Genomic DNA, 13,954 nt, shown 5'->3' with positions numbered 1-13,954 from the left:
ACGAGCTGTAATAAAAATCAGTTTATTGATCCTTTTGCTTCAACAGCTGGAACTACATACTGTGATGCTAGGTTAACTAAAGCTGCACAAGGCTGTTTGGAGAAGAGGTATTTTAATTTGTGTGCCAAAGAGGAAAAAGAACTGAGTTGAGATGAGGTAATGTTGTGTGTTTACCCTCATGTTTGAGTTCTTTGATATAATACCAGGTGGATGCAGCACCGTATCTTAACATATATAGAAAATGTGTTGAAAAGCTTGGGCCTTGCCTGAAAAGGAAACCAGTATATTCTGAGGCTATTCGGATTCTTTATAAAAGGGTCAAATCCAGGAATGTATTTTTGGCCCTTGCTGCCCATCCATCAATGCTAGAAGTTGGCCAGAATGCATGCACATTGACTGTTATGACCTCCCAGCACTCTCGTCTCATAAATTTCCTTGGAACATTTCATGATGACACTAATACTAACCCTAACCCGGATATCTTTGGGGGCCTTGGGTACCTTCGCCAAGGATTGGGGTTACAAGGGCATTTCTGCTGCCTTTGCTAGTTACGACTCTGTTCCAAGGAAATGTCCTTCATGAAGCTCCTTATTGTATACTGAGTGGGAGGGGCAGACTGGTTGATTTAGATTTTCATATGTCGTGTCAAGTCAGGGACTGAAAACCTCAATTGGAGGTGGTGTATTGTCTCTTGTTCGGTTTTCACAGTGCCTTGCCCTCAGGGTCATTTGGGAGCTCAGTTTACTAGCTTGTGTACATAAACTGAACAACATATGAACTGCACTTTGCAGTGATGTCCTGTTCATAACTGACTCTGGTGCACTTTTCTGCAGACTATGAGTACGTCTTAGCTGTAGTCTGCTCCCCTACAAGTTATTTCATTGCTGCTTCCAGAGATCTTGTCTCTCTTGTAAAATTGAACAAAGGACTTTTTCTCCACTTTGACAGTTTGGTATTTTACAAAGGCTAACTGCTTAATGGACCCTTAGCTTGAGATTTATCCATTCTTCCCACATGTATGACAGACCATTTGACAAGTTGAACAGCATGTAGAGACTAACCTCGCATTACCTTCGACTCGAGGCTACAATCTCTTTGATGTTGTGTTTCCATAGTGTAGTGATTAAGGCCGTGGAGTCTGAGTCAGGTAATGTAAGTTCAGTTCTTGATGGAGCTTTAATTTGATGTTTTCAAAGTGAAGAGATCAATGACAAATATGTTTTTCTTTTTTTATTATTATTATTTATGAGATGTCTGTTTTATTACAACCTTGATTTACAGCTATTTCGGGGATTGTTTGCAAACATTTTAGAACTCCTGCAGATCTTGAACTTGGATTGCTAGATTTGGAATACTGATGGAGGAATTAATGAGTCTTAGAAACGGATTCTTCAAAATGAGCAATCAAATCTAGGTTTTCTGTGCTGCTGATTTTGTCCTTTTTGCTCTGTTTTTGACACTAACTACTGTAGTCAAGCTACCTGCACACTAGCCATTGCATGCATGTGCTGTGACTCCGTCTCAAGGGGGTGCCAAAGAGTGAGTGACCTAGACAGAAAGAGCCAGTAAAGGCAACTTAACACTTGCAAGAATTTGATCCGGCACTGGGATCAAATTTGTGAACTGTGCGAGGGTGCATGCCATTGTGCAAAGAAAAGTTTGAAATATTCAAAAATTCTGGCACGCATTAATTTCATGAACTAGTCATGAACATTGCGCAACCTATTTGAAAACACTGCGTGTCAAATGGTGTCATTGCACGCAGGGCATCTGAAGGATTATGACGAAATGTTACATCTGTAATAAATAGAATTTTACAGGTATGTTATCTAACTCATGAGACAGAATGAAAATGTAACTGTTTTACCAATCCATTGCAAAATATATATTATTGCCTATGAGACAAGATTCCAAATGCGTTCTCTACTGCACAACATGCACGAGCCAACTTGTAGCTGTAGATAATTTCTCTGTTTCTGGGAGCGATGAGAGCCAAGTTCTGAAAGTAAACGGATCATCAGCTATGAAATGATTATTTTACACTCAACAAAAATATAAACGCAACACTTTTGGTTTTGCTCCCATTTTGTATGAGATGAACTCAAAGATCTAAAACTTTTTCCACATACACAATATCACCATTTCCCTCAAATATTGTTCACAAACCAGTCTAAATCTGTGATAGTGAGCACTTCTCCTTTGCTGAGATAATCCATCCCACCTCACAGGTGTGCCATATCAAGATGCTGATTAGACACCATGATTAGTGCACAGGTGTGCCTTAGACTGCCCACAGAAGATTTTGCCATGAAAAGAGTGGCGGGGAAGCTGATGGTGCAGCAACAGCGCCTCCGTGATGAAGCCTCACAGGAAATGCCCTGACATGTCCAGCTTGTCCACAATTTCTTGGATAGTCACACGACTGAAAAACCACCGAAAGCCGTCTGAATCTTCCGAATGGTTGACAAGCTGGGCATGTTACAACATGCCCTGTGAGACTTCATAACGGAAGCGCTGTTGCTGCACCATCAGCTTCGTGCCGATGAATTTCGCTGCCACTCTTTTCATGGCAAAATCTTCTTTCACAGTGGAATGTGCCGAAAAAGTGCTGATGTCCACCTCTTCCACAATTTCTCGGATAATCACACGACGGTCCCACATCACCACAGCGTTCACTTTGGAAATGATCTGGACATTTCAGCGTGTTGATGCCAATCAGAGCGCGGCGCGCCCTGCACCGTTGTGCGGACGTCTTTAAACCGGTTGTACCGCTCCTTAATCTGTGTGATGCTCAGAGGATCGTCACCGAAAGCCATCTGAATAATCTGAATGGTTTCCACCTGGCTGTTGCCCAGTTTGTGGCAAAATTTGATGCAGTCGTGCTGCTCCAGTCGTTCCGCCGTTTCCTTGCAAAGAAAAAACGACGAGAGACTCCACCCATCCTCACACAAAGGCTACTTACAAGTAAATGACCTAACCGACAGGCATGAAAAAAATCACGCATGCGCACGAAGGTTCGAGGTTGGCTCATGCAAGCACATGTGATTTAAATCCATCAGGTTTTTGAAAAAAAATAAAAAGGTTGGATACTTTTCTAACAGACCTCGTACATATGCTCTTCTACTATAGGCTGAGAGGATTAGATTAAATTTTATCTATACAATAGATAGACTGTCATCTATCATATCTCAAACTAGTGGCCTTAAACAGGTCATGTACTGATTGGAGGCTCTGTCGGTAGTTGAGTCAGCATTTTTCCAGTCTGCCCTTGAAAGCGTTTAGACTTGGTGCCTTTTCTACATCTAGGAGAGAGTTCCATGAGTTTGTCACTGTCATCAAGAAAGTTTGGCGTATTGTTTTTGCATGATTCTTGTTGTGTGTGTGTGTGTGTGTGTGTGTGTGATTGTGGGATGATGCCGTGTATCAACCTGGTGTACACGTGCATTGTGTTTGTAGTGCTCAGTCATGTCATCAAACGTTTGTCTATAATGGCGGCTCTGGAGATTGAGAGTTTTCAGCCGATTCTCATAGCTCACTCTTGGAGAGTTTGCACCATTTTTGTGGCTTTTCCTTGCATGTTTTTGACCAAATCTTGGTCTTTCTTGTTGGTGAAATACTACGCAAGCAGGCAGAAAAAGGAAAAAAAAAAAAAAAAAAAAAAAATCAATCTGGCTAATAGGAAGATATTGCTGTTGATTAATCATGTAAACACCCAATCAAATTTTCATAAGCGTGGTGACGTACTTGGAGGACATTTGTGGGTGTGAAAAGTCCTTGTAGGTTTTTCATAATGATATGAGGGAAGACACTACTGTTTGCTATTATTGGAGATTTAAAGGAATGGAAACTCCCTTGACTGTTTGGATGGTCAGAAACAAGCAGAAGGAGGCGTGCATGCAGCACCAGTCCTTGTTCTGGAATCTTGTCTGAGGTGGAAAAATAGAGTGCACGACAATGCGGTGTGATTCCGGAGCTCTCCTTGTTAGGAGAAAATGTCTTACGCAGTTTGAACAGCGAAAATGGAGCAATGTTGTCAAAATAAAACTGTGCAGTGTGGGGTTGGGGGCGTGGCGCACCAGGAGGTGCTTCATACATGTCAATCAATCAATCAATTTTATTTATATAGCACCAAATCACAAACAGTTGCCCCAAGGCGCTTTATATTGTAAGGCAAGGCCATACAATAATTACGTAAAAACCCCAACGGTCAAAATGACCCCCTGTGAGCAAGCACTTGGCGACAGTGGGAAGGAAAAACTCCCTTTTAACAGGAAGAAACCTCCAGCAGAACCAGGCTCAGGGAGGGGCAGTCTTCTGCTGGGACTGGTTGGGGCTGAGGGAGAGAACCAGGAAAAAGACATGCTGTGGAGGGGAGCAGAGATCAATCAATCAATCAATCAACTTTTTTCTTGTATAGCGCCAAATCACAACAAACAGTTGCCCCAAGGCGCTCCACATTGCAAGGCAAGGCCATACAATAATTATGAAACACAGTCTACGTCTAAAGCAACATAACCAAGGGATGGTCCAGGGTCACCCGATCCAGCCCTAACTATAAGCTTTAGCAAAAAGGAAAGTTTTAATCACTCACTAAGATGGGACCTGATTATTCAAAACCTTATAAGTAAGAAGAAGAATTTTAAATTCTATTCTAGAATTAACAGGAAGCCAATGAAGAGAGGCCAATATGGGTGAGATATGCTCTCTCCTTCTAGTCTCTGTCAGTACTCTAGCTGCAGCATTTTGAATTAACTGAAGGCTTTTCAGGGAACTTTTAGGACAACCTGATAATAATGAATTACAGTAGTCCAGCCTAGAGGTAATAAATGCATGAATTAGTTTTTCAGCATCACTCTGAGACAAGACCTTTCTAATTTTAGAGATATTGCGTAAATGCAAAAAAGCAGTCCTACATATTTGTTTAATATGCGCTTTGAATGACATATCCTGATCAAAAATGACTCCAAGATTTCTCACAGTATTACTAGAGGTCAGGGTAATGCCATCCAGAGTAAGGATCTGGTTAGACACCATGTTTCTAAGATTTGTGGGGCCAAGTACAATAACTTCAGTTTTATTTGAGTTTAAAAGCAGGAAATTAGAGATCATCCATGTCTTTATGTCTGTAAGACAATCCTGCAGTTTAGCTAATTGGTGTGTGTCCTCTGGCTTCATGGATAGATAAAGCTGGGTATCATCTGCGTAACAATGAAAATTTAAGCAATGCCGTCTAATAATACTGCCTAAGGGAAGCATGTATAAAGTGAATAAAATTGGTCCTAGCACTGAACCTTGTGGAACTCCATAATTAACCTTAGTCTGTGAAGAAGATTCCCCATTTACATGAACAAATTGTAATCTATTCGATAAATATGATTCAAACCACCGCAGCGCAGTGCCTTTAATACCTATGGCATGCTCTAATCTCTGTAATAAAATTTTATGGTCAACAGTATCAAAAGCAGCACTGAGGTCTAACAGAACAAGCACAGAGATGAGTCCACTGTCTGAGGCCATAAGAAGATCATTTGTAACCTTCACTAATGCTGTTTCTGTACTATGATGAATTCTAAAACCTGACTGAAACTCTTCAAATAGACCATTCCTCTGCAGATGATCAGTTAGCTGTTTTACAACTACCCTTTCAAGAATTTTTGAGAGAAAAGGAAGGTTGGAGATTGGCCTATAATTAGCTAAGATAGCTGGGTCAAGTGATGGCTTTTTAAGTAATGGTTTAATTACTGCCACCTTAAAAGCCTGTGGTACATAGCCAACTAATAAAGATAGATTGATCATATTTAAGATCGAAGCATTAAATAATGGTAGGGCTTCCTTGAGCAGCCTGGTAGGAATGGGGTCTAATAGACATGTTGATGGTTTGGATGAAATAACTAATGAAAATAACTCAGAACAATCGGAGAGAAAGAGTCTAACCAAATACCGGTATCACTGAAAGCAGCCAAAGATAACGATACGTCTTTGGGATGGTTATGAGTAATTTTTTCTCTAATAGTTAAAATTTTATTAGCAAAGAAAGTCATGAAGTCACTTTACTAGTAAAAGTTAAAGTTAAAGGAATACTCGGCTCAATAGAGCTCTGACTCTTTGTCAGCCTGGCTACAGTGCTGAAAAGAAACCTGGGGTTGTTCTTATTTTCTTCAATTAGTGATGAGTAGTAAGATGTCCTAGCTTTACGGAGGGCTTTTTTTATAGAGCAACAGACTCTTTTTTTCCAGGCTAAGTGAAGATCTTCTAAATTAGTGAGACGCCATTTCCTCTCCAACTTACGGGTTATCTGCTTTAAGCTTCGAGTTTGTGAGTTATACCACGGAGTCAGGCAATTCTGATTTAAAGCTCTCTTTTTCAGAGGAGCTACAGCATCCAGAGTTGTCTTCAATGAGGATGTAAACTATTGACGAGATACTCTATCTCACTTACAGAGTTTAGGTAGCTACTCTGCACTGTGTTGGTATATGGCATTAGAGAACATAAAGAAGGAATCATATCCTTAAACCTAGTTACAGCGCTTTCTGAAAGACTTCTAGTGTAATGAAACTTATTCCCCACTGCTGGGTAGTCCATCAGAGTAAATGTAAATGTTAAGAAATGATCAGACAGAAGGGAGTTTTCAGGGAATACTGTTAAGTCTTCAATTTCCATACCATAAGTCAGAACAAGATCTAAGATATGATTAAAGTGGTGGGTGGACTCATTTACATTTTGAGCAAAGCCAATTGAGTCTAATAATAGATTAAATGCAGTGTTGAGGCTGTCATTCTCAGCATCTGTGTGGATGTTAAAATCGCCCACTATAATTCTTATCTGAGCTAAGCACTAAGTCAGACAAAAGGTCTGAAAATTCACAGAGAAACTCACAGTAACGACCAGGTTGACGATAGATAATAACAAATAAAACTGTTTTTTGGGACTTCCAATTTGGATGGACAAGACTAAGAGTCAAGCTTTCAAATGAATTAAAGCTCTGTCTGGGTTTTTGATTAATTAATAAGCTGGAATGGAAGATTGCTGCTAATCCTCCACCTCGGCCCGTGCTACGAGCATTCTGGCAGTTAGTGTGACTCGGGGGTGTTGACTCATTTAAACTAACATATTCATCCTGCTGTAACCAGGTTTCTGTAAAGCAGAATAAATCAATATGTTGATCAATTATTATATCATTTACTAACAGGGACTTAGAAGAGAGAGACCTAATGTTTAATAGACCACATTTAACTGTTTTAGTCTGTGGTGTAGTTGAAGGTGCTATATTATTTTTTCTTTTTGAATTTTTATGCTTAAATAGATTTTTGCTGGTTATTGGTAGTCTGGGAGCAGGCACCGTCTCTACGGGGATGGGGTAATGAGGGGATGGCAGGGGGAGAGAAGCTGCAGAGAGGTGTGTAAGACTACAACTCTGCTTCCTGGTCCCAACCCTGGATAGTCACGGTTTGGAGGATTTAAGAAAATTGGCCAGATTTCTAGAAATGAGGGCTGCTCCATCCAAAGTGGGATGGATGCCGTCTCTCCTAACAAGACCAGGTTTTTCCCAGAAGCTTTGCCAATTATCTATGAAGCCCACCTCATTTTTTGGACACCACTCAGACAGCCAGCAATTCAAGGAGAACATGCGGCTAAACATGTCACTCCCGGTCCGATTGGGGAGGGGCCCAGAGAAAACTACAGAGTCCGACATTGTTTTTGCAAAGTTACACACCGATTCAATGTTAATTTTAGTGACCTCCGATTGGCGTAACCGGGTGTCATTACTGCCGACGTGAATTACAATCTTACCAAATTTACGCTTAGCCTGAGCCAGCAGTTTCAAATTTCCTTCAATGTTGCCTGCTCTGGCCCCCGGAAGACAATTGACTATGGTTGCTGGTGTCACTAACTTCACATTTCTCAAAACAGAGTCGCCAATAACCAGAGTTTGATCCTCGGCGGGTGTGTCGTCGAGTGGGGAAAAACGGTTAGAGATGTCAACGGGTTGGCGGTGTACACGGGGCTTCTGTTTAGGACTACGCTTCCTCCTCACAGTCACCCAGTCGGCCTGCTTTCCCGGCTGCTCGGGATCTGCCAGAGGGAAACTAACGGCGGCTAAGCTACCTTGGTCCGCACCGACTACAGGGGCCTGGCTAGCTGTAGAATTTTCCACGGTGCGGAGCCGAGTCTCCAATTCGCCCAGCCTGGCCTCCAAAGCTACGAATAAGCTACACTTATTACATGTACCATTACTGCTAAAGGAGGCCAAGGAATAACTAAACATTTCACACCCAGAGCAGAAAAGTGCAGGAGAGACAGGAGAAGCCGCCATGCTAAACCGGCTAAGAGCTAGTAGCTGCGCTAAGCTAGCGGATTCCTAAAAACACACAAAGTGAATAATGTGTAAATAATTAGAGGTGATTCAGCAGAGGGAGTGCTTTAGTTAAGGCACGTGAAGATTACACTGTGAAACAAATCGTTATCTAGTTAACTAGATCAATCTAACTGCGCAGATTAAACAGCCAACAGATACAGCAAAACACCGCTGTGCTCCGGAACAGGAAGTGATACAATACCGCAGTGAGAGCCAACCACCAGTAGAGGCAAGCAAGAGCTCCTGTTCTGTATAATCAAAACAGCTTTTGTATGGAGAGAATTTTATATTAAAACTGTTGTGTACGGACAGGATTTTGTGTTGTCAATACAGCTACATATGGTTAACCACTTCATTAATGCTATTCTCAAGGTCGTACGGGCAGTTAACCTCAAGCGTTGGATTTTCTCTGTGAAAACATCGCCGAGCTCAATATAAATACATGTAATTTGGTCACTTTGAATCTTTTTTCTTTAGGCAATGAGAGCTGTCAGCTGGCTGTTAGAAGCAAGTGAGAGACAATAAAAAAAAGTCTGATTTTAATAGAACAGCATACAGCTCGAGCGTGTTGTCACCGAGCGGCTAGTCACAGAAGTACAAATTCTTGACTTCGGATTGGCCACTTCACCGCGTCACGTGGGCACCGACCTCGAGAATATTCAGTTTCTGCGAATAAATGCCCCTAAGTCCTACATACTGTAGCTTTAATGTAAATGAAACTTACGCATCTTTATCACATAGTGTAGGGATGGGGTCTGTTATATATCCACTGCGCCATCTAGTGTCCAATGCATAGAAATGCATTTCATTACAGAGACCACAGCAGCCATGAGAGGCTTATTTTTGACTTTTTTTTTTTTTTTGTCTGGAATAAGTGCACAGAACATTATTGAGACAAAAAAAAAAAACCCAGGTTTTTCGCTTAAAATAGTCGTCGTCGCAGGCATCTCAAACCTGTCTAAATTTAATTTCTGTGAGTCAAAAAAGTGATCAGAATGTGACAATTTTTTTAGGGGTTGGTAACCTATGAAACTAAATTGTGGCTGATTGGAGGCAAAAATGAGAGTCTGACACCGCAGGCTCGGCGAGACTGGCACGAACTGCCCTGGAACCCCTGGGAGCGTGACAAAATTACAAATACAGGTGAGTGTGATTCCAAGTGAAAACTGTCGGTAATTCGCGCATTTTCCTGCAAATTTGCATCTCCAGCTTCTCTCCAACTGTCACAGCCCTGTGAGATACGAGCTTAACCCCACTTCCATCCCAGAGGTGGCGCTGTTATGCACTTTCGAGTGCTTTTCTAGTTTTGAACTGTGCAGAAGATACCAGTCACAGTTCTTATAGATTTGTTGATGGCTCGCTCTCTCCTTCACGCGCGCACACACCACGTTTAGCTTCCATTATCTTCCTTCCCCTTTTGTCCTTAATAATTAAAATAAATCCAGTCCATGTTTTAGTTTCTTTTTTGGGGCGGTGAAGGTAATTCTTCAGTGGTGTGTGCATAAAGGAAGAGTAGGTCAGCCATGTGGATGCGTCTGTTGAACAGCTGAGGAGGTGGTTTAGGGGGGACGCGGAGAGTGTGCACGAGAGGAGGAGGGGGGACACGTGCGTGCGTGTATGTGTGTGTATGGGGGGGGGGGGGGGGGGAGGAGGAGGAGGAGGAAGCGGTGCCTGTAGACGGCGAACTCGCCGCTTTTCAGTGAGGAAACAAGCAGCAACACGGCGTTACTTTTCCGTGCGGACAATATGAGCGACAGCGAGGCGGACGACGGGACGAGGAGCCGCTTTTAACGCGCCTCTCGGTCCGGACGCCTGCAGGAGGCTCTCCGAGTAAAGTGAAATCGTCTTTTGTTGAAGCAAGTGCTCGTCTGGAGCTGCTGCTGCTCCGCGCGGTGGGATTATAACAGAGAGGGAAAGGAAAAAAAAAAAAAAAGGAAAAGTGTCGGCGCTCGCCTGGTTTTGTCCCGGATCCTGGATTTGGCCCAGCGCGGGTCAAGCGCGGGCAAGAGGAGGAGGAAACGAAAAAACAAAACAATCAAAGGAGCTTGGCGTTTTCAACTTGTTTGCAGCAGTCTGTCCGACTCCCAAGAATCAGCAGACTGGCGGGTGAGTATTTGAAGAGAGAGGGGGGGTGAGGATAAGGAGAGAGAGAGAGAGAGAGAGAGAGAGAGAGAGAGAGAGAGAGAGAGAGAGATGGCAGGATGGTTGTGGTGAGGGTGCAGACAGGGGGAGCAAAGTGTGGGTGGTAAAAGACACGGAATTTATCCATCAGTGATGACTGAGAGTAGGTGGCAGTGACAGATTGAGCTCCAAGTGTCAGGATCGTGTGTTGTTGGTAAAGGCAGCGCGTGTGACCTCATGCCAAATGTTTTCCTGTGAGCTCAAAAGTTGGCCACATTGTTGTTTAAAAAAAAAAAAGTTGAGCTGAAACCCCCCCACGACCCGTAACAGGGTCTCATCGACTAAACGCTTTTAAAGTGGCGGATAATGATGTGAACAAGAGCAGGAGCTGATAATTACAACCTGCTCAGCCACATACATCAAAGTGGTGTTTGTTGTGTGAAAACTCCTTCTTTGTGTTGGAGCAGTCATTCATCTGCGAGGAAAACTTGCATTTTTGAGAGAAAATGCACAAATGGGTGATGATTTTAGTTGTTTTGTTTTTGTTTTTTGAGTTTTTTGTAAGCCAGTATAAGAGTGTCCTCATGCCTTTTTCTCCCCCTCAGACTGTGATGGTGTATTCAAAGTAAAAGGGCACTCGGGGAAAGAATACTTCTGCCTACAGTAGTAGCAGCTTGAAGTGTGTGTGTGTGTGTGTGTGTGTGTGTGTGTGTGTGTGTGTGTGTGTGTGTGTGTGTGTGTTTGCTTGCATCTCACTGATAAAATCATACGATATGCATCCAGATACAATACAATTCAGGAGCATTAATTTTTATGATGGAGTAAGTTGACTGTGTACACACACACACACACACTTTATCCAAGATTGGGTCATGGGGGGTTGGAGCCTGTCCCTGCAGTCATAGGGTGTGAGGCGGGGTACACCCTGGATAGGATGTCAGTGTGTCACAGGACCACTCACAGACAAATAAACACATTCACTTAAGACACACTTATTTTCCCTTTCGTATGGCTGACATACTGGTATAGTACGTTACTATACTTTTTACTGTTTTAATTCATTTTATTAGGAAGCGGAGAAACACAGCTACGGCCTCAACTTTATCTAAATTGTGGGTCTTTTGGTGAAACTTAGGGCTAGTGGCCGGTGGTCACCTTAGTATTTCTTTTGTTTTTCTTGTTACTTAATGCTGACAAATTATACTGTATTTGTTGTCTTTCTGATGCGTGATTCTGACTTTTTTCCTACTCTGTTTGAAGTGCAGCTCCATCCAGAGATGAGTGTGGTGTCTGTTTCTGAAACCCTCCTGTCTTGTGCACCAGCATTTCCTCTATATTATGTGAATTGTTTTGTAATTTGTGTCGTACCATGGCCCACGCTGAGGGTCACCTCTTTGAGTTTGGTCTGCTTGAGGTTTCTTCCTCAGAAGGAGTTTTTCCTCACCACTGTCACCTGTGTTCTTGCCCTGGGGGTTGGTAAGGTTAGACCTTACTTGTGTGAAGTGCCTTGAGGCAACTTTTTTTGTGATTTGGCACTATATGAATGAAAATAAATTGGAAAAAAATTCACACCCGCACACAGGGACAATTTAAAGTTTCCAATTCACCTAACCTGCACGTCTTTGGGTGTGGGGGGGAACCCACGCAAACGTGGGGAGAACATGCAAACTCCAGACAAAGGCCACAGGTGGGAATTGATCCCATGACCTTCTCTCTGTGAGGCAACAATGCTAACCACTAAGCCACCGTGCTGCCCGACACCATGCAATTTGATGCAATTCTTTGTTTGGTGTAGATACTTATTTTTTGGGATAAATAGATGCTATCGCAGTTAGGGTTTGTGTTCGTGGTTATTGCGCTTTGTGTGCATGCGTCAACATTGAAGTGCCCAGTTGTACAACATGCCACCAAGGCTAAACAGTCTTACCACTCCCCACCCCTCCTAACAATATTTTTTAATATTGCACACCACTTACCCTGTGCACTGACAGCTTGATGAATACACACTGGCATCTTCAGAAACAATCATCCACACCTTGTAAGGTTGCTCACTGACGTGCTCTGCCTTATTGTGCAAAGCTGGAAAGTCTGGATTTGTCACGGTGGCAGTCTCCAACAAAGTCAACAGTAGTCAGAGCTGGATGATATCTGATTTTTGTTTTCATTTGTCCTCTTCCTCTTCAGTTTTCCATGGCTAGTTTTCAAGCTATTAGCCTGGTTAGTAAACTCAACTAATTCTGCCTTTTTATAGATATTTGTCATGATATTTATTTCGTTCAAATACCTACAAATATCTTTCAGCGTCTGTCTGTGTTCCATTAATGTCTGCATATATTCTGATAAACATCCTTATTAGGAAACCCATCTTTGGTGCTGTTGGCTAATACTGAAACTGCCCAGCTTATGTGCTGTGCATCAAGGTAGCACAGTGTGCTCTGATGCTGACTCTCATCAGGTCTATTAGAATAAGTCCAACATGACATTACTTGCCTTCAAGTACATGTTTCTTAAAAAAAAAAAAAAAAACAGGGAAGATCTTCACCTATTTGTTACTGAGCTATAGCACATTTGTGCTATCTCTGCCCTACTTTTATTCATCACTTGGGGCAGCACCACATACAGTAGCAGTAAGTGCAGCATAGAAGAAGCACAGAACAAGATGAGAGGTGTTGTTAGCATAGCAAAAATAGAATAGCATAAGCTTTGCATTATGAACTGGTATAATAGTATAAACAAGTTGTGAATCAAATACATGGGTACATTTATCCCTTATACCACTTACCACTGTCAGACATCTTGATTTAGTTTTTACGTTGTGAAGTTAACATCCCTGTGACAGTATTGTGAGAGCATCACGCCAGTTTTTGAACTTGTTTAATGTAAAATAGAGCCATTGGCCAGTTCATAGTATATTTAGGCCAATTCATGGGTCAGTGTATCGATGTGGTTTTTATCTGTTACTTTAAAATTGGTTTTTGATTCATATCAGTTAATTGGTATAACAGCCAACCATTATTACCACCTCTTCTAGACACAGGAGGGTGGAGAGAATTCAGAGTTTTACCACCAACCTAGGCTGTGTACTTTCATGGGAATCTGATAATTAGATTTTTTTTTTTTTTTTTTTTTTTTAGATGGGTCTCCTACTACAGGTATGGTGACTGATAAGGGTAAAGTGTAACATTTTCCACTGTTGGATATGGTGCATTTCATTGGTCGACACAGATTTCAGCCAATTATATGCAACGTCATCTCAAACAGCCCTGCTTCGATGACGCCACAGTTGGCAATGAGTGGAAATTTCAGCTAATCGTCTCCCAGGATGATTAGCTGAAATTTCCACATTGAGATAATGTCATATTAGACAGTTGTTGGGAACTTTTGGCCAGTCATCTCCCATGATGTCTGAAATGGCTGCGTTTTGATGGCATTGCAGTAGATTGGCTAAAATGTCCAACAGTCTTTAACTGCAATGTC

The 13,954-nt window shown here is 42.1% G+C and overlaps 1 protein-coding gene across 3 annotated transcripts in view; it reads left to right on the top strand.

Moving 5' to 3' along the window:
- Positions 1–13,954, top strand: part of rerea (arginine-glutamic acid dipeptide (RE) repeats a) — a 353,076-nt gene that overhangs the window by 114,287 nt on the left and 224,835 nt on the right. For 2 of the 3 annotated variants that reach the window (XM_034173289.1, XM_034173286.1), the window contains exon 1: positions 10,317–10,462. The exons of the other annotated variant lie outside the window; for it this stretch is intronic. The gene's annotated coding sequence lies outside the window, so the exon portion shown is untranslated. Of the gene's footprint in view, positions 1–10,316; positions 10,463–13,954 lie in introns of those variants that run through there. 3 annotated transcript variants of the gene reach the window in all.

Source organism: Thalassophryne amazonica, chromosome 6 (genome assembly GCF_902500255.1).
Source record: "Thalassophryne amazonica chromosome 6, fThaAma1.1, whole genome shotgun sequence".
Lineage (NCBI taxonomy): Eukaryota > Metazoa > Chordata > Actinopteri > Batrachoidiformes > Batrachoididae > Thalassophryne > Thalassophryne amazonica.
Note: the sequence above shows the minus strand (reverse complement) of the source record. Positions and strands in the feature narration are given on the sequence as shown.